The 14625-nt window shown below is 40.9% G+C and overlaps 1 protein-coding gene across 4 annotated transcripts in view; it reads right to left on the bottom strand.

The window, feature by feature from the left end:
* FMNL2 (formin like 2) overlaps nt 1–14625 on the bottom strand; it is a 286160-nt gene that overhangs the window by 269605 nt on the left and 1930 nt on the right. The gene's annotated exons all lie outside the window — the stretch shown is intronic.

The following is a 14625-nucleotide window of genomic DNA, read 5'->3' as shown; positions in this document are numbered from 1 at the left end:
GCTCAGCCCTGTAGTGCCTGCTGAGACACAACCCACAATGGGTCAACAAGCCAAATCCTGCTGATTTTCTGCGGTGTCCCACTGAAATCATTGGGACTACTTGTTTAATTAAAGGTAAATAGGATTTGACCCAGAGGAATTTATTATTTTTTTTATAATTTGTTTTGAAGTAGTATCTAAAAGCATTGATCATGACTGGATCATCCTTCAGCCAGGCACTGAAGTTTTACCTAAGTTTCAGGATCAGGCCCTCTGCTACCAATTATTTTGTAGTTCTCAGTATATTATATTCAACAATTAATTTTATTTCCTACTATATTCTTTAGCTCATTAGATGCTTAGAGCTTAGGATATAAATATAAATTAAAAATCAAAATAAATAAATTTGTCATTTATTTCCCATACTAAATTCCCAAATGGTCACATCACTATGCCAAAAAACAGAGGAGAAAGCTAGCAATAATTCAAGTTACTCTATAAAATAAGGCTGCGAGTTTTGATGACAGAAGTCCTGCAGTGACAGCTTTAAGATCATATGACTGGACTTTTAAAAGCTTCCCTGTTGTAAAATATAATGTACAGTTTTGCTACCCAGATACCTTTGAGTTAATTTCCTGTGCCTCCATAAAAAAAAGACTATTTGCCTTAAGCCCATCATATCTATCTCTATTGTACATGTACATTTAAAGGCACACCCTGGCAACATGAAGATCATATCTGTAACGTCTACTGTTACATATAACCCTTTTGGTGTACTATAGCTGAAAGAGTATGAAAATTAAAAGTTTTTCTCTTTTCTCAGTATGTGTCTACTTTGTATTTGACAGCACTGTGGTCCTGATTCAACAAAGCCTCTAAGCATGTTCTTAACTTCACTTCAATGAAACTATTCAGATGCTTAGAGGTAAGCATACACATAAGTGCTTTGCTGGATCAGGATGCTGTCATTGGTTAATTTTGCTGCTTTGCTGAAGAGTTAGTTGCAGTTCCTGGCTCATGCAAGAAACAGCATGATGATATCAGGACTTCTGGGTGTGCCAAGCTCTTCAAGAGGGCGTTCAGCAGTAATCAACAGGCAAAACTGATTTGAAACTGAAGGCAGATGTGCACAAAGAGGAAAGGGAAGGACAAAAAAGGATGAGACTGAGCATGGTTAACATTACTTTCAGGCCCAACCACAGTCCTCTGCTGGAAACAGGAGCAAAAAACTCTCATAAATAAGCAAAGGAGCCAAAAATTCTCATAATTTGTAAAGGAATTACTTAACTCCAGGCCTTGTTATTTAAAAGGTGTTCTATCAGAAACTTGATTTTAAAAGTCGGTTTTTTAAAACTCAAATTAACAGTGTTCCCTTAATCTCTGAAGCTTCCTGTTTAGCTGCATAGGAGTCTGTTCCTTTGCCTCCTCTACTACATACTTCCCTGGACAATCCATAAGGCCAAAAGGCACTACAGGCACCCCCCGATTTGCGATGTGATTGGTTCCCGGGGAAGCGTTGCAAGTCGGGGGCATCATAACTCAAACCCTCATTTACAATAGGCACTGTGTGTCGTCGTAAACGCGGGCCATAAGTTGGGGATTTTTGGCCTCTTCCACACCTACAAAAATGGTTGTAAGTGGGGGGGGGGGGCGAGAATTGTAACTCGGGTGGTCAGAAGTCGGAGTTTTCCTGTACTAACAGCCAGCATCTATAAAACATCTATACTGATAAAAGCATCTTTTGCTGTCACTGCAACCTAAATGGGGAGATTCATTCCCCTGCCACACATCACAAGTCTATGTTAAAGCCAGTTTGGAGGATGCAACATTCTCATCCTGCACAAAGAATTAACAATAGTTATTGTAACAAAAAGCTATGGTAATACTTGCCTGCTTCTAAATTCTCAGTGCCACCCTCTCCTAGTCTTTTATGCTCTGCAGACTGATGTTGTGAAGAAATCTTTAAACAATGCCGGCAGATCAGGTGTGCGGTTGGATGAGCAAGCATATTTGATTGTTCAAGTCAATACTAGGAATTCCTAGTTACAATAATATGAAAAGGATATCCTAATCACTCTCATATTTCTGTTGTTGAATTATAATTAATTGCAGCCACTGACAACATTGGAGTTGTGCCAAAATTCTGAAAAGAGAAACTCAATCTTGAAGGTTGGGCGTTTTTTATATTAGTTAGGACTGGCACTGAAGACAGTCAGACCTATCTTTTAGTTATGTCCCAACATTGGTCTTGTTCAGAGCAGTTTTCCCTGAGGTGTTTTTAAGGGCATGTTTACACTAGGAAATTATTTAAAAATAAATTTTGAAATATTAACTCCCAAAATAACTATTTTGAAATCGCGTGTCTACACTACAGGGAAGCCTTGAAATTAGTCCGAGGCAGGCTCCCTTAATGTGGACACACTGGATGCATCTACATTGCACTGTTAACTAGTGTTAACTAGATAATTAGTGTTATTTTGAAACAACAATGCAAGCGTCTACACAGCCATTCCATTATTTCAAAATAACAGACTGTTTATTCCGAAATCTGTAAACCTCATTCTACGAGGAATAATGCCTGTTCCAAAATAGCTATTTCGAAATAAGGCATGTGTAGACACATCACTGCTGCTATTTTGAAACAGCCCCTCACCAGGGCCATTCTAAGTTATTCCTCTCCAGTGCCTCTTGGGGTTCTAAATTGAGATAGCACATCTACATTAGGGAATCCTGCCTTGGACTAATTTTGCGGCTTCCCTGTAACTATTCCAGAATAACTTATTTTGAAATAACTGTGAAATGTAGACGTACCCATTACCTTGACTTAGAGCCCCAGGAAACACTGGCAAGTAATTACTTTGAATGACTCTGGAGAGTTATTTCAAAATAGCAGCAGTGGAGCATCCACACTATCGGTTTTCGAAATAACTATTTCGAAATAAGCATTATTCCTTGTGGAAAGCAGGAGTTATTTAAAAATAACCAGACCCTTATTTCAAAATAACAGGCTTGGCACTGTGGACACTCTTCTAGTGTAGACCAAAGCTTAGAAGATAAGAAGCTGACAATTACTCAAAGGGAGTTGTGTTCCAACAGGAAAACTGAAATATTGAAATTATGGGCCTCTGACAGCTTTCTTTTGAACTCAAAGACAAAACTAATACTGGGTACAAAAGGTGCAGGGTAGGCCCCCAAGATGAAATTAGAGAGGAAAGAGGAACAGTTTTCCTTACTAAGAATAGCTAGGACTCCATTCAAACCAGCTCCACTGTTGGCTTGAAACAAAGCAAATGATGCCTCCCATGTGACAGTGTCGGAGCATATGGACTCCAAACAGTGACAAAAAAAAAGAAAAAAAGAAAGTATCCCACTGCACACCAGCCAAATAACATTTTTAACAACTTTTCACATAAGTCAAAACACAGGGTAACGATTAGTAAGTGTAACTGTAGCCAGCTATTTTATTTTAAAATGATTTGAACTCACTGCACAGTTTCTCAGATAATCAACATTTATCACAAAACACAGCAAAATTGTATGAGCACCTAAGTAGAAGCAAATAGAAAGCAGAGTTCAATGGGGGGAGAAGGGTGTTTGTTTACTTTTTTCCTATTCTCTGAACAAAATACTGCTTCCAGCCCATGCATTTTAAGTACTTTATTCCAGGGCATAAAAAGTAATAGGATTGTCTTTTCCAATAAACACAGCTAAATTACTCACTGCTTTAATACACATTTGAAAAGCTTTCTAACTTCTTTTGGTAAGAGCCTTCCCAATTCTTTCACAAAAGGGCTAAGATTGTATAACGTTTTGGGGCAGACCGTTTTAACACTCTGGGACCCAGTCCTCCAAAATCTTACTCGTGTGACTATCCTTCACATGGGGAAAGGCAAAGGGTAAAGACAAAGAGAAAAATTACAAATGTAGGGCCCAGATCTTCAAGGTGCTGAGCCTTAAAGGCAGTAGAGTTCTGGGTTCTTAGCACCTTGCAGGAAGAATGCAGCACACATGGGACTGAAGCCAGTAATTCACATTAGGCAAAAATGGGAGCAAACATCTAATGAAATAGTAGATCACCCCACTCCTTCCTGAGGCTGTGTCCAGACTCAGGGGTTTTTTCGGGAAAAGTAGCCTTTTTCCGAAAAAACTTCACCTGCATCTAGACTGCAGCCGCGTTCTTTCGAAATTTAATCAAAAGAACGCGGCTTTTCTTTCGACGGCGGTAAACCTCATTTCACGAGGAAGAACGCCTTCTTTCGAAAGTGCTTCTTTCGAAAGAAAGCGTTCTTGAATGTAAATAGGGCTTCTTCGAAAGAGAGCATCCAGACTCACTGGGTGCTTTCTTTCGAAAAAGCGGCTTGCTCTTTCGAAAGTTCCGCGTGCAGTCTAGACGCTCTCTTTCGAAAGAGGCTCTTTCGAAAGTATCTTTCGAAAGAGCCTCTTTCGAAAGAGGCTTGCAGTCTAGACATAGCCTGAGTGATTACTTTTACCTCTGTAGTAATTAAAAATGCCCTTTGCCACCTACACGGATAGTATAGGCCAATTCCTTACTCAGGAAGCTCAATGATGGCATCTTTCATGAAGTGCCAGCTCATTAATATTCAGAATATTTATATGCTGTCTAATCTTGTTCACTTTGAAGTTAAATGGCAAACTTTCCTCAACTTCTGTGGGAATTATTAGTTCAAGACACTGGTGCATAGCACTTAGGAGTCAGTCACACACACACACTCAACAAGTATCATAAAAAGAGGCCTTGCACAGGCTGTTAAACATTAACAAATTGCCTACACCAGTAACAATACCAGCTGTGTGCATAATGGTTGCTCAAGTTAAACACCACCTCATTATTTTGATCTACTAATCAATCATTCAGAGGTAATATTTTGAGAGAGGCGTGCTCCTGATGATTTTTCCAACCTTCTCTATACTTCTAAATAAAGACCTCAAGTGGGACCACAGGTGCCCTTTCTATTACCCTCCATCTAAAATATCATTCCTTAGCTCAGTGTGATTTCTCTTTCCCCAACACAGGAATGGAGGTATAAGTCATCCTAGCAACTGATAGAGGAAAACTAAAAGCAGAGGTAGGGTGTCGTCACTCCCCTTACATTTGTGAATTTTTGGAAGTTATTATTTTAAGTTCACGGAGTAGTAAACTTTTCAAAAAGAAAACCCTCTCAGATCTCAGGGACAATTAAGATACAGATTTACCAGCTAGTGTAGATAGGTTTTCTTCTTCTAAAAACTAAGTTATAAAACCATACCACAATCCACACTAGGAGTGGGAAACTACAGCATGGCTTGGCTACAGTTTTCCACAGGAGGAAAATAGTCTCCATACCGTACTATACTCAAGTTAGCATGTTTAAACAATGCTGTTTCGTGCACATTTTGGAAAAGATCTAAAAAGAAAAAAAGAAAAAGGTTAGTGGACACTACACACAAAAGAATTTAAAAGATGAGGCGTTTCAATGATGAGTTTGAGCCATGAGAGTCAGTTATGTGTTTCTATAGACTATAGAGCAACCTTTTTATAATATAGGTTGGCCCTCCCCCGTCCAGCACCCCCAGAACCTAACTGGTCTCAAACAAGGGGATCTGCCGAACGAGAGGAGGTGCCTCCCAACATGACCTGTGCTGCCCCCAGCTAGGACTCCAGCCAAGCTCTGCTACTGCCTGCATGGCCATGGCTCCCCAAGCTGGAGCTCTGCAGCTGCCAGGGCTCTGAAGCTGCCACAGCTCCTGGGGCTACAGGGTCTCCGCGGCTGCTGGGACTGAGGCTCCATGGCTGCCGGGACTCTGTGGCCACTGCTGGTCCCCCGCTACAACCCGGCAGTAGAGGCCAGAACTTCCTGCTGTGCCCCCTTCCCTCAGCAAGGGGCTCCTGGCTGAATTGCGTCCCCTCTCTTGCCCTGAGGCCAACCTCCTTATACCTAGACTCTGTGGTCCAGGACACCCATGGTCCTGCCAGACCATCGATGTTGCCTGACTAGATAGTCCTGGTTAAGGGAGGTGCAACCTGTACTGTAGCTGCACCACAGTTAAGGCTGAGCAGAGGTTTCTGCATTTTCAAAAGTCTATTTATTGTTAAATGAAAAATAAAAGTAATAATTGTATCATATATGGAGACAGTCTTCATGTAGAGTTAGCCTCTTAGGCCCAGGTATTGCCACCCACTTGACTCCTGAAGGAGTAAGGGAGGTGCGGTCTAGTCCTTAAGGACTAAGATAAACCAATCAGACATTTTCTAGGAGTACAAACCACCTATGCTTCTGTTACACAAGATATCCTGTTAGTTGTACAAATACATAATGAAAAGTCTCAGTCCATAGGTAGATACAGTGCCCAGAATAATTTGGATTACTTAAACAGAAATAAATCATCACCACCACCATCATGAAACTATGGGTTTGCAAGATCAGACTTACTTTTCTGCACCCCTTAGAAACCTCACGTGCACCTGCATGGTGACTAGACCTGGAGAAAACCACCAACACTCAAACTTGTTGTTTTATTCTAGAATGTCAAAATGGGTATTCACAGAGAAATTCCTTGTGATGTATAGATTCTGCCCTGCTAATATAGGACCATACAATAATCCTTTTCATCTAGATCTTTTTAGAGCAAGCCTATTACTTTCTTTCAGGCTATTCAGAGTTTACTAAAGGCAAGAGCAAGTGACACATGAAGTTTGACAGAATTGGTTCATACCTTCATCAGTAAAGCTCAATAAATTAAGGCGATTATTTGATATGGAAATACGCTACCAAGAGAAAAATACATGACTACACATCAGCCTGAATATTTTAAAAATAATTTGCGTCTTTAAACATTGCAATTCATTTAAGGGCTGTGAACCTCAAACATGCTAGTAGCCAAATATTCTTTGGAGTATTCATTTATTTCAGATAAACAAAAAATGAATAATATCTTTTTAATTGACATATAAGCAGGAGAACTTACAAACACTACTGAATGATATATGAGCCAGTTTCACATGTGTTTACCATTCAATTTTATTTCAACCTATTAATTTACACCAATTGCCAATAAAGGCACGTCTACACTGCAGGGAAAAAGCTGAATTCAGATACATCAATTGCATAGCTGAAGTCAAAATAGCTCCAGAATCCAAATTAAGCTAACTACACAGCAGAATGTCGAAGTAAGAACACTCTTCCTTCGATTTCCCTTACTCCTCGTGAAATGAGGGTTACAGAAGTCAGAGTAAGAAGTCCTCCATCTCGACATTATTTTGAAATAGTGACTTGCAGTGTAGACACGCGGTTTGTTTTTTCAAAATAATGTCAGTTTTTCCTTAATAACACTGCTGTGTAGATGTACCCTAAGACATTTTCAAATGATAAGGTCTATTAGACTATTTCCTCAAAAGAAGAGAGGGAAGTGTCATTGACCAAATCTCTTTAAAATGGTCTGGAAAAAACACTCACATTTGTATTGGCAGGGGTCTTACCAAAAACAAAAAAAACCAAAAAAGCTACTTGGTCTTTTTAATGTGTATTTTTTATAATTCTATTATATTATACAGTTGACCTGGTTTTGGTTTCAACCTAGCATAACTCCATTAATTTCAGAGTTACACTAGCTACATATGTGTACAATCAGAGTCAGTTCCTGTATCACAATCATGCTAGCAAGCGCTGGAGCCACAAAAAGATTTAGGATCTAACCTGCCACTATAGAGGACTAAATTCCAGAATCTGACTCCACTGAAATTCACAAGCTCACCCCCAATCCTATAGGTGCCTACAATCCCAGCACCTGAATTTTTGCAGTAAAAGCTGCTTAGACACCGATATTTCTGCCTGTAAGCATGTTCACTGCAGCCTTATGCCAGGCATGCGGACACATCTGGGATGTAGGAGAGCCTGAGTAGAAGTTCCTCCTAGTATCATAGATTCATGGAGCTGGAAGAGACCTAAGGAGGTCATCAAGTCCAGCCCCCTGCCCAAGCCAGGACCAATCCCAACTAAATCAACCCAGCCAGGGCTTTGTCAAGCCGAGACTTAAACACAGCTAGGGATGGAGATTCCACCACCTCCCTAGGTAACCCATTCCAGTGCTTCACCACCCTCCCAGTGAAATAGTTTTTCCTAATATCCAACCTAGACCTCCCCCACTGTAACTTGAGACCACTGTTCCTTGTTTTGCCATACATCACTATTGTGAACAACCTTTCTCCATCCTCTTTGGAACCTTCCTTCAGGAAGTTGATGGCTGCTATCAAATCCCCCCTCACTCTTCTTTTCTGCAGACTAAACAAACCCAAATCCCTCAGTCTCTCCTCATAGGTCATGCACTCCAGCCCCCTAATCATTTTGGTTGCCCTCCGCTGGACCCTCTCCAATGCTTTCTATAGTGGGGGGCCCAGAACAGGACACAATATTCCAGATGTGGCCTCACTAGAGCCAAATAAAGGGGAATCCACTTCTCTGGATCTGCTGGCAATGTTCTTCCTAATGCACCCTAATATGCTATTAGCCTTCTTGGCTACAAGGGCACACTGTTGACTCATATCCAGCTTTTCATCCACTGTAAACCCCGGGTCCTTTTCTGCTGAACTGCTACTTAGCCAATCAGTCCCCAGCCTGTAACAATGCTTGGGATTCTTCCGTTCCAAGTGCAGAACTCTGCACTTGCTCTTGTTGAACCTCATAAGATTTCTTTTGGCCCAATCCTCTAACCTGTCTAGGTCACTCTGGACCCTTTCTACTTCTCCCCCTAGCTTACTGTCATCTGCAAACTTGCTGAGGGTGCAATCCATCCCCTCATCCAGGTCATAAATAGATGTTGAAAAAAACTGGTCCAAGAACCGATACTTGGGGCACTCGGATGCTTAGAATTAGAACACTGGAAAGTTGTTATGCAGACGGATGGTGCTACTAGATCCAGTTTTTAGAAAACCTTTAATGTCACACCTCCCACACATTCTCTCAGTTCTTCAGAACAGGGTTTTAGCTGGGCCTATGGAACCAGGCACAAATCACATATTTGCATTATGAAATAACACCTTGCGATGGCCAGGGCATGTTTCCTGTTAACATCCCAACAGATACATGAGCCAACAGTCAAATAATGTCTATCACAGTTCCTCAGACAACAATCCATTCTGCTAACTCTACCCTGGCCACCTCCGCCACGCCATTTGTCATCTATAAAACACACACCACTGTTCAAAGTTTAGAGAAGGACCACCCTGCTGTTAGCTCCATTTGGAAGTATAACTTTTATTACCAGGTCTCCAAACCCTGAATTCATTGCATCAGAGCATAGTGCTGGAAGGATGGTGGCTATGAACACATACAGCCCACTTCCCTACAAACGGCTTAAACATGATTATCAACAGCTTCCAATTCAAAATAAATTAGTGGAGGCTCCTTAGATTTGTGGACAGTTAGCTCATGATGTCAAAGGAGGGAAAAACTTGTGGAAAAATCTGCTCAAGCAGGAGGTTCCCACATACTTGAAAGGTTGTGCATGTCACGGCAAGCACATGATCCACTGAAATCTGGTTGTCGCTTTAGTTGGCACCTTCCACTGGCCATTTAGGCTACGGCTACATTACTCTTTTTTGCGGAAGAGGATATACAAATCATGCTCTCATTTGCATATCTTCTGCCAGTTCTTTTTGCGTAAGAGGTTTCACCACTAAAAAGCCTTGTGTAGATGGGGCCATTTGTTGGGGAAAAAAAAACAAAAATCCCACTGTCAAGAAGACTGAATCCTCCACTTTCTTCCCCATGGTTCGCATATTACATATATGCCAGCACAGGAAATGTCTCTCTCAAATGTCCGGGCAGCTAAGTATGGGCTCCAGGTGTTGAAAGTGACAAGTAAAACACTTGAAGGCACACTGCACAGTAGTAAAACCTGTGAAAGCCCATTCCCCTTAGCACCCTCAAAAGCTGCAGTAAGTAAAGCTGTTTAGAGAATGCTTTACAGAACTGCTAGAAGTTCTAGGTGCTTGTCATGGAGTGTTCATCCCACCCAAGGCTCAAAAGGATTAAGCTGGCCAGGTGGACCAATTAACTCCCCAGACTACACCTGGAGGAGCAGCCAGGGAACAGAGTTTCATTAAATGAGGCTCAGTGGGACAGGAACAGGAGGGGCCTGTATAAAGCCCAGAAGCTGAGAAGGGTTGCAGTGAAAATAGTCTGCCGTGACTTCCTAGAAGAAAGAATTGTGTTTAGGGCTTAGAAATAGATAGCCTAGGAGGAAGGAGTTTGGGCTGGCAAATTCAGAGAGAGTTTAAGGTGCTACTAGACTATTAGTTGCTTTTCAAGTTTTTTCAGACAGGAGAGAGAGCCAGAGAAGCTGTGAAGGTGCAGGGCAAAAGCAGCAAGAGAAGGGTAGGGCAGACCTTAGCTGTTGATGAGAAGGCCCGTGAGTTGGAACCTTGGGTAATGGTTGGTCCCATTATGCCATTAGGGAAGTGGCACAACCCAGACAGAGGAGAGCAGACTACCTGGGACAGTTCACCTTTGAAGACTTTCATGCCTTAGAAGAGGAAGGCCATAGTGACCTAATGGAGGACCAAATCACAAACAGGATGCTGCAGCCTCTGGAGCGAGAGCGAGCCAATGGACAGTGAGGGTAAAGGGCCTGGAGTTTCTAAAGAGCCTGGAGCTCCTGGCCAATGCTACTACAGCAGCATTGGTGGAGCCCCGAGTCCTTTAGAATTGCTGTGAGAGTGCTAAACTGCACAGTTCTGTGCAGCTCTGAGGGCCAGTGAGGTGGGGAGAAGAGCACTGCACCATGCCATCTGGGCAGCATGGAGGCTGGCTGCCCCAGCCCCAGCCCTTCCACCCAAGGCCCTGACCTTTCTGATACCGCAGAAACTCCTTGCACACACTGTCTCTCTCTCTCTCTTCCTCTCCCCCACCCCCCTTGGGGACCCAATGGGGCTGCCGGCTCTCCTGAGTGAGAGAGACTGCAGGTTGAAACAGTGTAATTAAGGAGACTATGAGAGGAAGGCACAGCACCCGGAAAGAGCTAACCCCCACCCACGCCAGCAATCTGAAGGAGACACTTCTAGCAGGAGGGGAAGCTTGTGCCAGTGCTGAAGAGTTTATGGCTAGTTGGACCAATTTTTCACTGCCCAAGTCTGAGCTCAGATACTATGGTCAAAGTATCTAAGACAAACCCAAAATAGATTTGCTTATACTGACAGACACATAGAGAATGTGTATTATAGAGCAGAGAAAACTCTCCAGGTTTCACTGTAGTAGGAACTGAGAAGTGTGACACAGCCAGTCCTGGAGAAAAAATTAATTTCTACTTGAGGTGAGTACCATCCAGCTGTACCTCTCAATACATCTTCAGTGGTATTGTCAGCACTGCTTTACAGCAAAGAAACCTGCTTAGTGCACCCAGTGTGGAACTTAAACTCAAAAAGAGCGAGAGCCTGGAACTCATGCCCCCCGCTGCTGCTACACCACTAAAATAGTCTGACAAATTATTCTGGGGGTGATCCCTCCTCAAATGTTGAGTTGTTAGCAGTTTAGCAGTTGCTAATTGGAGCAGCATTTCTGCCACATATACACACACCTGTGCATGTCACAGTTCACATATCTGCTGAACGGACTGCATTACTGTTTGATAGGTTATTTTGGAGAATAATTTCAAAGGGAGAGAATGAAGAGAACAGTTGATACCCAGGCACTTACATTAAAAAGGTGGTCTTGTGCTTTCGATCATAAACACACATGTTCTCAATGTTTTTCCATCTCTGTGGCTCTCTACTCTGACTTTGCTGGAGAACAGAAAAGTAAAGCTTAAAATCTCTTTTCTGGATCTGAATAGAATAATTCTTGTACATATCACATCACTGCTTGCATACAAGAACATAGAAGAATTGTTATTGCATACAAACAAATAGCTGTTCTGTGCAATGTCTTAAGCAGCTTTGCTAATTTCATTTACATTAAGAATTACATTGACGCTATCAGCGAGCCCTTTTAGGACTACAGTGGCAGTCTAGCGTTGCAAGGAATGCTAGACTGATCCCCTCATGTAATTTGTAAGGAAGATCCAAATTAGGCCTTATAGGGCACATCCACATTGCACAGCAAAAGTCAAATTAAGATATGAAACTTCAGCTGTGTCAATTGTGTATTCAAAGTCGAAATTGATTAATTTGGCTTTTGGCGCTTTCTACATAGCACAAAGTCGAAGGAAGAACACTCTTTCTTCAACTTCCCTTATTCCTCGTGAAATTAGAGTTACAAGAGTTGGAGTAAGATGTCCTTTAGCTCAAAATTATTTTGAAATAATGGCTTGCTGTGTAGATACGCACTTCGTTATTTCAAAATAATGTCAGTTATTCAGACACTATGTCTATTGCAACTTATTTCTCAAACTTATCTCTTGCCCCTATATTCCTTCCATTTTGTAAGGATACTATTTCTTTCACATTTGCTCTATCACTATGACTCTCAGATTATGGTGCTTGGATGGGTGGATCACAGAAACATTCTGACAACAAGCATGAAGGCCTGGGGGACAGGGGAAAGAGATGAGTCACAGGAAGGCCACTTTCCTTTTGTGAAGTGGTCAAACAGTTTCTTAGCAGCTGAGATGAATTCTAATCATCATGACATCATCTGTAATACCAAGACATTGGGGCAACTTCTTTGTTCCTGTTCCAATAATGGCCTGTGAGCCTCTTAAAATCTGGGCCCAACTTTGGAGCCCTTAATCAGAGGAGTGATCTTGTCATCAACAGACCATTCCCAGGAGTCAGAGCACATACTGTATGCCACCTCCCAGGAGTAAAGGCTGCAGAAATGGGCCTTTGACACCTGCCGTCAGCTAATGACATATTCAAGTGAAAGGCAATATTGCCTTTTACTTTCGCAGGAGTGCTGGATCAAATCTATAGCTTATATAGTTGCATTAAAAACATTCACAGACGGATTGTGCCACTGATCATTATTCAAAAGCAGTTTTTCTTCACTGACACAAACTGATACAGATTTAGTCTTCTAGTCTTTTTAGTCCTTAGGTTTATGCATAATAAGCTGGATTATTATCTCTCAACATAGTACATCAGAATTACTCTCTATTCAATAAAGTTGCACCTGATTTACACTGGTAAAAGCAAAAGCTGACTCAGGCTACCTTAATATGTTTAATAACACCTTACCATTTGGTATATCAGTAGGGGGTCATTTCTTGAATAGGCTTATTCTTTTCTTAGACATGATAATCTGACTGGGTCTGGGTCTAACCAGAAATAGTCTAAACACCTATTAATTTGAGTCTAGGAACTGTTCCTCCAACAACAGGAAATAGTTCACAACACAGAAAAGAAGGTTATAGAGTGTGATTATAACTTAATATTTAAAATGAATTCAGGTTACAGTATACGTGTTTTCTTGTGTTCATTTCCCCATACCTTCCTGTGTGTGGGGCAGGGTCTTGATTGTATATAAGGAAATCATTTTCACAAATAAGAATTGCATAAAAAGAATGTAATATTTTTGCTGATCTATATCATGTATTCAAAATATTTAAATGCAGGTCAAAATATATTATGCATTTTTCCTAGAGCATACTCTATAACTTCAACAGAAATTATGTCCTTTCTTTGTAGGCTGTTCTGGGAATTTGATTTCAAATAGAGAATCATGTATTCTATGTGGATAAAGACATACTGAGTCTACAAGATATATGCATCTCTGTTACATTTAATAGCCAAAGTAATGAAAACACATCACCAGAAATAATAGCAGGAAATGTCAGTACTTAAATAATTGTTCCATGCAAGGGCTAGCTGTTTGATTTTTGCATTTTACTTCAATATATTTTGGAATTTTGCTTCGTCTAGATCCTTCTCTTGGTCCTTTCCCAGACAGCTGGCTGAGTTTTCTAGAAACTGCAAACACACCACACATCTCCTTTTAAATCTGGTGACTGACACACACATGTACACGCCCAACACATATTTTACATTAAAATGTGTTAATGTTTTTTAACTCATTCAAAAAAAGAAAAAGAAAATATGAGTATTGAACTTGAGACTAGGAAACTTAGCATTTACAAAACACTCCATGCTTTTAATAACTTGACAATAGTTTCTTAAAGATTAACCCAAGGCATATGTTATTAATGAATTACAATACCGAAATCTCTAAATATTAGGAAAAACTAATCTTCTCAGATTAACAGAATTCATTTCTTACTATGATTTCTACCACAACAAAATCATGTGCCAATGCCTCCTCTGCCACAAGCTCATTCCCACTCTCTAACTCTCACATTTTGCATGCTAGAGTGCTTTTTAGACATAAAGACATTACCAGATGAAATCCAGATAGAAACCATATAAAAGAAATGATTACTAGTGTGAAAGAACTTTGTATTGTGAAGGTAGGGCATATATGTGACATATTTTATATACTCTCATACTGTGTGTTTGCATAGAAGTAATGCTAATTTATTACATATTGTATTTTCTAGGGCACCATCTAGCAGGCCAGAGGACTAGCATTCCCAAAATTAAAGAGGCAAGTAAAGACAAATGCAAAGTAGACTGTTCTCTCAATACCACATAAGTGCTTTTAGCTGGACTTGAACCTATTTAGAAGAAAACCACACAGTTCAGAGACAGGGAAACACAAC

The sequence above is a fragment of the Pelodiscus sinensis genome, chromosome 7 (assembly GCF_049634645.1).
Source record: "Pelodiscus sinensis isolate JC-2024 chromosome 7, ASM4963464v1, whole genome shotgun sequence".
Lineage (NCBI taxonomy): Eukaryota > Metazoa > Chordata > Testudines > Trionychidae > Pelodiscus > Pelodiscus sinensis.
The sequence above is the reverse complement of the archived record's forward strand: the minus strand, read 5'-3'. Positions and strand labels throughout refer to the sequence as shown.